This window comes from Sceloporus undulatus, chromosome 1 (assembly GCF_019175285.1).
Source record: "Sceloporus undulatus isolate JIND9_A2432 ecotype Alabama chromosome 1, SceUnd_v1.1, whole genome shotgun sequence".
NCBI lineage: Eukaryota > Metazoa > Chordata > Lepidosauria > Squamata > Phrynosomatidae > Sceloporus > Sceloporus undulatus.
In genome coordinates, this window is record NC_056522.1 from 148,703,656 (window position 1) to 148,716,315 (window position 12,660).

The window sequence follows — 12,660 nt, forward strand, 5'->3', positions numbered from 1 at the left end:
GTATGCAAAGCAATCTTGTAACCAGGGAGATTATTGCACTGCCCTTTTCCATCCTGACCTAGGTGTGGGATGAAAACTTTTAAGCATGGAATTTATTGCACGCCTCCGTTCCCAGACAGGAGGCATCCAGTACCTGATCATGGCATCCCATACTTGATCCAGACTTCTCCCACACTTTTTGAAAGAGAAAGTACTTTGCAAAGTATGGGAGGAGTCCAGTTTAGTATGGGATGCCATGATTTGGTACTGGATGCCTGTGGTCTGGGCATGGAGGCATGCAATCAAATATGTGCTTAAAGGTTTACATCCTGTGCTTAGGTCAGGAGAGAAGGACAGAAAAGAGCAGTACAATAATCTCCCAGAACATTTCAGTCTTCCTGGGCATTCCATATCTGACCTCAGGACAGTGGTCCTTGAACAACAACAACAACAACACAAGATTGGGAAAAGAAGCAGCCGACTTTGAATATATCCATCAACAATGAACTGTACATAGACAATGGCTTTCTGGCACACTACACATATTACAAGATTGGTTTTTACCCTCTCATAAGAATGTTCCTGGCCAGTTTATCATATAATATCTGGCTCCCAGCCTGCATGCACCACATTCCAAAATTCCCCTCACTATTGACATGTTCATCTGCACACTGTGGCCTTAGGCAACACATTTCCTCTTGCCTTTGTCCCTAAATTACCACTGTTAAAACTGTACTTGTTACCTCATCACCGTACCCACACATTTTGCATTTCTATGGCTATTCATTTAGTATGATGATAAAGGTCCTTCCTGGGCAGCAGTTCACTCTGTGTATCTGTGGAAGTAGACCAATTCTACGAAAGTTTATTCTACGTCTTTCACTCAGTCTCAAAGGTGCTACAAGATCTCTGCATATTTCTCAGGAATATAGTTCATGGTGAATCTGGTAGCATAAAGGCCATTCCTTCAATCTGGAAAATGCCATCCCTATCAGAGTGCATCCATTCATTATGGATGCCTTATAAAGTAGCAAGTAATCTGCTACACAATTAATCAATAAAGAGTAGTTCATACAAGTGCACCCTGCAAGGAGTGTTGCAATGTGTCTTCTATGCTGAAAACAATAACAACATTCCTGCTTAGGACTGCAACATACTTCCCGATGGCTCAGTATACAATTTCTCTTTTTTACCTCTTTTCAATACAGGCTGTGGGTTTTGAATTTTTGACTCTGGTCAGCCTTCACAGGTCTGGTTTGGGATTCCTTCTTGTCAATATTGTCGACTCTGTTATAGTACTATTATTCCATTTTGACTGTCCTAAGTGATGCCTAAGAGCTCCCTGGTTGAAAATCCTAAATGCTCCTCCCTAAACTGCAAATTCCAGGAGTCCACAGGAGGCAGCCATAGCTGTTCAAGTGGAATAATAGCACTATACCAGTGTAATATGATATTGTCCTCCATAGCTTCATTTAGGCTTCAAGTCCTTGAAAAATTCACCACTTGAATTCATTATTAAAACAACTAATATTCTGTAATATCACTTGTTCCCCTAATAATGATCCAAAACTTCTCTAAGACATCTTCCAAGAAAACATCATCCCAGTTAGTAATTGTTCACAATCGTTGCCATTTCTCACCAGGAGTGTGGACTGACTATGAGTTAGACTGTACCCAAATGAGTGGTTTGGAAAATAGACCAAATCACACTAGACCAATTTGCAGATTCACTGATTTGACTTTGTCCCCAATGAATTTTTTGACCTCTCATTGGCCATCTTGTCTCCCAGTGATGATCATAGCAGGCCAATAAATACTTGCATTTTTTTAAGGGATGCTTTTCATAAATGAATAATTTTAGCAACGATATAATTCTTTTATGAGGAAATTAACACCTGCCAACCATCAAAGAAAATTACATGCTTTGACACTTTGATGTTTAAAAAGGGAACTGCTCATACCTTTTAAAAATGTTTATTGGCAGAATTGGTTGAATACTGCAGTGGTGAGAGATGCAGTGCAACAGAATATGAAAGCCTATGCGTTGCATATCCATGGCCTTTGAGAATCTATATCAGTGATTCCCCAAACTTTGTTCCTCCAGATGTTTTGGGCTTCAGCTCCCAGAATTCCTGACTGTCCAACAAGCTGGCAAGGGCACCTGGGATCTGAAGTCCAAAACTCTTGGAAGACCACAGTTTGCAAACCCATGATCTACATGATGTAAGGGATTAGTGGACAATTTTTAATGTGAAAGTGGTTGTGAAAAATTGTGCTAAACATTCCACAAAACATCTTGCAAAACTATGTGCAGCTGCTTTGCTTGGACAAAAGTGAAATCTAGTTTCAATGGCACAAACATAGGTCAAAGTACTGAATTATGAAGCAGTGGGTTTTTTAGGGTAATAAATAATAAATACTCAATAATAAAATATTGCCTTTGGTTGATCATTTTGGGGAAATTCTAAGAGATAGTGATGATGTCTTTCTGATAATGACATCTTTCCTTTCTCTCTCTCTCTCTTTTCCTGGCTTTCACCCTACATGAGATCTAGAGTAACTTATAATAAATGGTAAAATAAAATGATTCCAACAATATATTGTACACACTGAAAGAAATCTGCCAATCCAAATGATTTACTTATTTTATTTATATTTAAGTAGCCACAGTATACTAAAGGAACTGAAAAATAATGTTATACTAACTTAACTTTCTTACTAACTATAAATAGATTAAATAGGTTAAATAGATTGCATTCAGGTGTCACTACTAACTGGACGTGGATATAAATATAATCAAGATACATTTTTGAGCTTTCTAGTGTGCCTATAACTTCTTGTTTTTACTGTTGTTGTTGTTTTGCCTTCATATCAGTTCCAATGTATGGCAACCCTAAGGCAAAACTATCACAGGGGTCTCTGGGCAATGTTTATTCCAAGGAGGTTTGCCATTCCCATTCTATAAGGCAGAGGTCTTGTCTACACTGGACAGGATACTCTGGGGGTAGGCTGAAGTATCCTGACCCTGCAGCTACTCCAATCTCCCCACATTATCTGGCCTTCTGTTTCACACTATTGTGACTGTCTGCAAAGTTGTCCCATTGAGCCACTTGCCACATCTGCTGATGTCACCAGTTGCTCACTTCTGAGGCCAGAATGAGGTGCCTAGCTATGGTTGTAGCAGTGGTGGCAGCAGCAGTGGATACTCCAGGTGCAATGGGATACCCATGCAAACAGCTGCTCCATTACAGGAACAAGGCGCTCTGGATCTTTCTGGAAGATCTAGAGTAACAAGTAGGTTTTAAAAATACATTTAAGGCTGTTATATTCCAATTCTGGTGCAGAACATGTGGGACATCACCCAGACTTCTAGTACCTAAACGAGGTTTGGGACATGGATTGGTAGAACAGAATGATGCCACAACGAGGGTGGGGTGTATTATTGGCCCTTGCAAGCAACATCCGAAAATGTGTGATTTGCTTTCCATGGTAGGGCAGAGATTCCAACCCTTGTCTCCCAAAGTGCTAGTCCAACATCCAAACCACTACACCATGCTGATTCTCTATGCATGTAACTTAGTGACACTTTTAAAATAAAGTTCCTTTTTCTAATGCTAGGAAACACTTACATACATTTTTGAGCTGGAGAAAAGTAGAGATTGCTGGTTCCCAAACTACTGTCTCACAATGTACAGTGCGTCATATGCGGCTTTCAGCATATGTTGAAAGTCACACAAGGGGCGGCACGTCCCAAAGGGAACAATGGAACCATGCCAATGGCACGTGCCACCGCACCACTGCGTGCACGAGCCCTATTCATTTAAATGGGGCTCGAGCATAGGTGGCATTTGCTTTACACAGAGGAGTCCAGAACGGATCCCCCACATAAAGTAAGGATGCACTGTACAATGTTCAGTCCAATGAACAGGCAAAGACTACTCAGGTCAAAGTTCAACAGGAGAAGAGGAGGTAACAACAAGCAACATGTTAAGAGGCAATAGACATACCCTCTTCCTGGCTGAAGTTCTTGGATAGCACTGCTCCTCTCCTCACATGAGTGCTTATAAGGAAGGAGTCCAGGCTTTCAGAAAATTGCAAGGCTGAGAAACAGAACTGAAACAGAGTGAATAATAGCAGTAAACAAACAAACATGTCAGCAGCCATAACTACTCAGTGGCTACTGCCATCATATAAGTTAATTTTACTATGATCCTCCTGATCTTTGTGGTATGTGTATGTATGTCTACAGGTCTAACAAGCATGGCATGCCTTTGCATAAGTTTAATTTGCCCAGAACACCAGAAAACTCCAAAGCTTTGCATTATTGATCTCTAGCTTATTGTTCTCGGGGCCTGTTTGCTGATAGTTCTCTGATGAGCTACTCCTGAGTTCCCATTCCATATATATTCTTAGAGCAAAGGGACTAGCGTACTTAAAATCTAAGTAAATAAGTAAACAAATGTCACGGCTTGTTACTTCAGTCGAAGCACTGGACTCTATTAGAATTATAGTACAGGTTGACTGAGCATAGCACAAGTACTTCTTTGTTCTTGATCTCATCTCTCTGAAATCTTTCAGTTTGGTCTTACAATTGGTTTGCAGAGGGACTTCTAAAACAATTCTTTGTTTTGAGAGGGAAATGCTCTTGCCTACTTGATTGTTTTTCTCAAGTTTTCACTTGAATATAGATCTGTTTTCCCCAGCTATACTATGGAACATGGGATGACTACTGTACATGAGTTGTTGGGTATCAGCCTCCATGATCACCTAATGTTATGCTGACTAGGGCTGATGTGAGGTACCATTCAACAATATCTAGTTTCTCAATAGTTTGCTGTTTCTTTTAAATACACTCTTCTTTTTCTGCCTTATTCAAAGGATGCTTTGGAACTTTTGGAGCCAGGGTGTGTGTCTTTGAATTGAATGGCTACTGTGTTTCCTCTTGTTAAACATTCTTCTATTACATATTCTCCTATGGTCCATAACTACCTCAGCTCCTTGTATTTTCTGATCCAATAAACTTTTGTGGGAGTTGAAGGAGAGGACGATGACGATGGCAACAACAACAACATTGATGATGATGATGACAAACTCAAGAAGCTGAGGAGATAATGGACTGAAAACACGTCCTCAGCTACCTGGTTACTGAAGTTGGAACACAAGAATCCTCCACTCTACCAGCAAATTATTCCTGCCCATTGATTTATTTCCCCTCAAATCCATTTCTTTTCTATCAAGCTGCAAAGGAATGACTGAAAAATGTGAGAGGGAAAAACACTGTGGCATGACAAATAATAGCAATTGAGAATGTAATGAGCAAAGGATAGAATGTCACTCTCTGGAACAAGCCATGTTAATGGCAACATAATTTATTTATTTATTTAATTTACACACCATTCTTTTCTCAAGATGGGATTCACTATAAGGCAGTGCATTTCCTTCTCCCATCATGCAGATCTGGCCCGGTATGGTACTGAAAGGCAGTGAGAGATTCAGGAGGATCAGCTGGCCAGCATCCACCCCCCCCCCCCCCCCCCCCCCCCCGGGTCTGTTAGTCAGAGTAGTTCATCAGTCAGAGCAGAAGTCTGTTTTGGTTATATGCAATGCTTTGAAGCCAGACTGAAATGGGTCCAGACAATCTACCCACCCACCCACCCTGAGATAATATCTGGAGTTGCTCTACTATTTGCTCTATTTGTATTTCTTTGGTTACTTTGCCTGCTTCCCTTTTCGTTGGATGCCTAAAAGGTATTTCTAAGCGCTCAAGTGGTGTTTTATTTGTACAAATTGAAACAAGGGTCCCATCTGCATCGACCAAATAAAATGTTGTCTCCCTGTTCCCCCATCAAGGCCCAAGGCCTGGTTTTGGTGCAAACTGTCCAGATGATGTCCAGCCAGTTCAACACTGAACCCACTGTATACTTCCTTAAAACATAATTTTAAAAAACTCTCCGTTAGCCCTCCATCTTCCCAGAATATCTGTAGCCCTCCATTGTAATGCCAGGTGCTTGCTTACAATGCATCCTGCTGTGGCAAAGAGTTTCAGCTGAAATATTGCAGAAGTGAATTTCTCTCTATAGGTTTATGACAGTTAACAAACAACAGCTCTGGAATTATTAATAGATACCAAGACAGCAAAAAAATGGGATTTCATGATTGTTGAAATGGCAAGTAAATTTTAAAGGGGAATTAACTGAATTAATCTAACTAACTAAATAATAATAATAATAATAATAATAATAATTTATTTCTATTTCCTGCTTCTGCCTGTGGATCGAGGTGGGATCACAACAGTATCAGCAATACAAATTACAAAGTGCACAATAGGATAAAAACAGCATTATTTAACAATACAATACAATACAATACTAATCAACCAGCAGTGTTGCTGTAGGAGAATTAACACATCCAAATCGTCGTCTGTTTTCTGTATTATCAAATTAGAGTGGGAATATTCAACTGTAGCAAGTCAGGTGGATATGCTGATATGCAGTTTAGTAGAACTGCTCTACGAAAGTAATTTGAGAAAATAAAATAAATATATTGGCAATGTAATAGCAAAAAATAAATAAAGTATTTATGAAAAATGGTTTACATCAGAGTGGAGGATATGTATGGATTCCAGATCTGCCATATATAGATTGGGTATCCTGGGCACATCCTTGATCTGAAAATAGGTTATTGGCAGTTCTGTCCCAGGTAGGCTGTTCTCAGACAAAAGCGTGCTGCAGCCTCAGAGATCTTCTACCTTCCCTTGACATATGAAGGCATTTACCACTCCCTAAACCCACCTGATATTCATTCTCAAACAAATAACATAAGTTGCTACATGTGAGAATAGGAGAGGAGTGAAACTCAGAAGAGAAACCTAGTGTTGTGTGGTGGAGTAAGGGAAAGAGGGAAGGAAAGGTACAGAAGGAACAAATGTCTGTCTGATGGACCAAAGCACAGACTAGCAGGGAATGCAGGAAACAAAACAATTTTTCCTAACATAAGAATAATGTACAAGGAAGTCTCTGTAGTTTTTCTTTCATCATGGCAACTGGTTTGACTTTCTCTTTCCAGTAAAAGCAGGCCTCCACATTTATGTATACACGGTCCATGAATGGTAGCCTGCATACTTCTGAGCTTGGAAATGAAAGGAAGTTGCTACCAAAAAATGCTATCAAAAAGGCTTCAACATATGGTGACCCTTTGAATGACAGGCCTTCAAGAAACCCTGTCATCAACCCGTTCAGGTCCTAAAAACTCACAGCTGCAGTTTCCTTGACAGAGGTCCAAAACTCACTAGGGAATTCTGGGAGCTGTATTTTTGTGAGACATTTAGCTTTCTCTGTCAGAGAGCTCTGTTTACACACTAAACTACAATGCCCAGGATTCCTTAGCATTGACCCAGGGCAGTTAAAGCGGTCTCAAACTAGATTATTTCTGCAGTGTCTTTTGGACCTGAGTCTATCTATCTGTAATGCAGTTTTCTTCCTTTCCTACAATCTTTCACTTTGCTGAGCATTATCATATTTTCTAATCAATGGTCATGATATGTCCAAAATACAATAGGCTGAGTTTGGTCATCTTGGCTTCTAGGGATAGTTTGGCCTTGATTTGCTCCAGGACCCATTGATTTGTTTCTTTAGCAATCAACAGTATCCATAGAACTTTCTTCCAGCACCACATTTGAGATGAATTGATTCTCTTCCTGTCAGCTTTCACAATCATACATAGAAATTAGAAATATAACAGTATAGATGACAACACTGGATACACCCTATGTTTATTAACTGAAGAAAAATCAGACAACATAACAACCACAAAAAGAAAGAAAGAAAGAAAGAAAGAGAAAAGAAATTCTCTTTTGTCCCTAGTGTCTCAGACTCTGGTCTGTTTCCTTCAGCTGCTGCAGTATCCGAATGGCAACTCAACAGCATCGTGGGTCCTCTCATCCTTTGAATCTGCCAGTTTGAAATGTGATTCTGAGCAGTGTTCAAAGCTGCTATCAAAGCTGCTATGGGTTTCAGAACTGCAGCAAAGGGAGAGTTTTCACTGCTTTTTTGTGCTAAAGAGACAGTAGCCCACAGGTATTTCCTGGAGATCTTAGCGACTGAAAACATAGGGGCCTTTTGCATAAAAAGCATGTATTCTGACCATAGGTACAGATATTTCTTGTACTGGGAATGTGTATAAACCAGGGATCTCTACTGTTTTTAAGGTGGGGTGTGCTCAACACTGGCAAATAGATTGTTATTAATTTTGTACACTTGCAGGTAATTGCAGAGGGAAGATAAATTACTTTTCTCAGCCATTATCACAAAAACATCTGTAAATATGAAGATTCCTACTTGCACAATATATACTTAGACTCCATGTGTTCAGTCTAGTTTTCTCCCAGTTAAATATGCATAGAATAGATTGCATAGAGCCTCTATATTCCTAAGAGAATTAAACAATAATATGTGTGTTAATATTTTTTAGTGCTTGATTATTTAGTACACTTCTGATTGATATTTCCTGAAGAAACCGAGCTACATAGGGATCTTGATAATCTACTTTTTCCATATTATTTTGGGAGGAGATTCATTCATCCCCGACCCAAGTTTCAGGGGAGGCTCAAGCCCCTCTTTCTCCCCCATTCCAAAATCCATGTTACAAGTGTCTTCTAAAAACAAAATGAGTCCCCAGGGATCTTGAGGTCTTATGTAGGCAAGCAAGGAGGAATTCAGTATATGGGAAAGAGAAAACTTTCTCCATTATGCCAAAGTTCTTTGGCTCCTTCTCAGTTCCTGCTTATTACTTCACAATTTGAACCCACAATGACATTTTCTTCGTTGTGATCTAAGTGCAATACCTTATTCGTTGTGCATAATCTCATCTGAAAGGCAGATTGGGAAGCAGGAAGCCAGTAAGAGTGTGGAAGCAGCACAATCAAATGGTTTGGAATGAGGTTTCATTGCTGCACTTTTTTTTATAGCTGTCCATCATGTCCTGTCACAAGGTAGCCAGTGTTTAATGAGTTCCTTCAATCCTTTCTGCATTGCCTTCATGGTGTCTGGAGCAGCTTTCATTTATCTCTGTAAATTGAACTCTTCTATGAAGGCTCGTGCAGTTAAATATTATGAAGGGAGATCATTCAGAGCATTGGCTGACTGAGCCTGCACTGCACAGAACACTACCTCTGTGTAAAGAAATGAGAAGGATTAAAGTCCTCTTTTTGAATTAGCTCTCAAGATTGAAACATGGCCCTGGCGGCCTAAAAGTATAGGCACCTGTCTTAATGAGCAAATTCTCCAAAGCAATTATGACTCTTGGACAGAGTTGGAATTTCATTCCATTGTCATCATGACAAACCACAGCAATTTGTTTCTTTAAAAGAGGCACAGTAAAAGTACATGATATAAATTTTATTACCAGAAAAGTGGAGTATTTAAAAGAAAACATCCCAAGGAACACATTCTGGCATGAATCTCTTTCTGAAATGTTCCTCTTTCTTGAGAGAATCTGCTGTTAACATTTAGTTCCCTTGCTCTGTATCACAATGTAGAGTTCCCAAGAGGAGTGACACAGTTTTCATGGCTGTTTTTCTGCAACAGATAGGTGCATCCTTCTGCAACATCCATCTTCTGCAATAGACAGTTAACATTCAAAAACCTAGGTAAATGTTTTGGCTGTTTTAAGGGGGGATACTACTCAAACAACAAGCCCTGCAATAGGTGGGCTGCATTTGCTTCTGGAGTAAAAAAAAATGGTGAGGGGAGTCTTTGTGACTTTGGGGGTCCTATGGTCTGCAATGGACTACCCAGAGTCCTACATGTGACCCATGGATAACACAATTCCCACCCCTGGGAGAGAGCAACTCTCTTTTTATTTTTCTTCCTGTATAAAAGTGCCACACTTGCATTCTAAGGATATCACCAGTGTAGTAAGTCATGGTGTCACCCTGCCAGTCACCTCCTCCCATACCATACCATACCATACCATACCATACCATACCATACCATACCATACCATACCATACCATACCATATCATACCATACCATACCATACTCTTACTAAGGTTTTTTGTACTCATGTTACTCATAAATTATACTTTCTGTATATCAATGAACGTAATGGCAGTAGTTGTGACATAAACAACTAGCAAAATTAAAATTATACTTTTAAATTACAACATCATACACACAGCCTAAATGTAGTTACATTTGTATAGTTTCATGTCGTTAAAGTGAAAATTTGGTAAGATGTGCTTTTTAAAGGAAAAATTGAAAAGAATATTTCTTTTAAAAAATAACTTTTTACATTAATCTTTTTTTAAAAACAAACAAACCCAAACCCTGATACACTCCTTTCTCCTCCCACTGAATATTGCCCCACTCACACCATCTCTTCCACTGAGCTCCAGCAATTTAAAGCGGCACAGGCAAACATCACAGTCCATTTTTGCCCAGAGGCAGATGTTTGGAGGAGCAGTGGTGTCACCCCACCGTTAGAGTGTCACTTGGTGCACCCCCCTCCATCAGTGATGCCCTTGTTATACATAATGTCTGGAATCTTCTATAGTTACAAATGTGTAACCTAGGCTGCTGTCACCCTGCAGGATTAATGCTGTTTGACACCACTTAAACTGCCATGGCTCCATTCTATGGAAGCCTGGGATTTATAGTTTGTCATGGCACCAGAACTCTCAGACAGAAAAAAGCTAAATATCTCACAAATTCCATAATTCCATAGCGTGGAGCCATGGCATAAATTTTGCATACATTTTGCAAAGTAGGTGCAGTCTCAGAGTTAGGTATTTATGACTGTTATGTATTAATTACAAATACAAAGGGACCGTGAAAGTCCCCCAATCCCTATTTACTAGGCAGCAACAGTTGCAATCTGTGGGGCTGTGTTCCTCTGTCAATTGGAAAGCTGCTAAGCTGATGTTCCTGTTGCACAAGTGATCTCTGGTGCAAGGAGGAATTGCAACAAGGGCCCTGCTTCTGACTGCCATATTGGAGATTGTTCACAGAAGGGGTGGAAACTGCAGTCAGCTTTTTCCTGAGTGACAGAAGAACTGGCTCTCATTGGCGGGTTACAGACGGGCAGGGGAGGACGTCTTGGAGGTGTATTCAGCTGAATGCGGAGCCAGGTGTTGGAGCTTCCACACGGGGGGCAGTGAAGACGCCTCACCTGGGTCCGTTTCGGACCCGTAGCTTCCATACCGCCGCCTCGGAGGACGCTGCAAAAAGAGAGGCAGCTTCCTCACGGGCGGCCCAAACCGCGGCTTTTTTTTTCTTTTGCCGCATGAGAGATGCGCAGCTGCGCAGCTACAGCGCTAAGCAGCGCTGAAAGCCTGTCTGCGCATTTAAAGCGCCCAAGCCCCTTTAGACTTTTTCCCTGTGACTTTAAAGCTAGGCAGGAGTGGTGTGAGGTAGCAATCTCCAAACTCTGTCCTTCCAGGTGTTTGGACTTCATGTCCCAGAATCCCAGACCACAGGGCAAGGTGGCTGGGGATTCTGGGAGATGAAGTCCAAACGCCTGGAAGGACAGAGTTTGGAGATTGCTGGTTTGGGGACCAGTGAGCCAGGCATGGTGGGAGGAGAGAACAGGAAGGGTAGAATAGAGTAGATAGGGCTGGGAGGGAAGACATGCCCTGGGAGGCGAAATGATGTCTTTATGGGACATCATGGGACCTAGTGCCTTGTCAGTGCTCCCTGCCCCTTGATCCCAGGCCCAGGCCCCCTGTAGTTGCCCTTTGCCTTTGGGGGCAAGTTTAGAGGGCATCAAAAGGTCTTGGGCACATTCAAGCTCCGGGGTCTCCTCCTCCTCCTCCTCCTCCACCACCAGCACAGGCTCTGCTCTGGCTGGTTGGCCCGCCGGGACCCTGACACGCTCCCCACTGGTGGCTAGTCTGTTGGGCCTGATGCTTCCATCACTTTTAATGAAAGCATACAGCTCCTTGTAAAAGGGCGGGGGGGGGGCGCCCTTCGTAGTACTTTTTTTTTTCATTTGCCGGCTGGCGGATGCGCAGCTGCGCAGCGCTAGAGCTGCAGCGGCAGAAAGCCTATGTGCGCATTTAAAGTGCCCAAGCCCCTTTAAACTTTCCCCCCCGCTCTGCCCAAAAACAATGGTGGTCTCCTGCCAGCTGGTGATCAGCTGGTGTTGGCATCCTTGTCCACTTGCACGTTGCCAATGTCACCAGCATCATGGATGCCTCCTCTCCTTTGGTCCCCGCGCTCCTGCTGAATCTGCAATGCGCAGCCACAGCTGTCTCCGCTGCCACCGCTGTCCCCCTGTCATCTCCCCTCACCTCCTTTGTACATATGTCAATATTTACAGTTTTAGCGTTTTTTATTGTTAGGTGAAAATGGCACAGGAATGTGTGTAGGGGTGCACTTTAAAGTCCAAACTTTCCAAGCAGCGCATGCGTACATGTTGCTCTAGGGTTAGGGTTAGGAGGCTTAAAATGCGCCGCAGCTGTGCCTCAGCTTCCACAGCTGCATGGCAGCGGACGTTGCAATTAAAGCCTGACTGCAAACTGCACATGTTCCAAGACCCCAACTCACTATGCGACGGAGCTTTTAAATGGGCAACTTAAAGTAGCGGCGTAGCAATTCTGGTGTACCGGTGCAGCAGCTCTCATGGCTTCTTCCCCTTCTCGATATGTGTCAGCATTCAGGTAGGACTGCTCCAGTTTCTGCAAA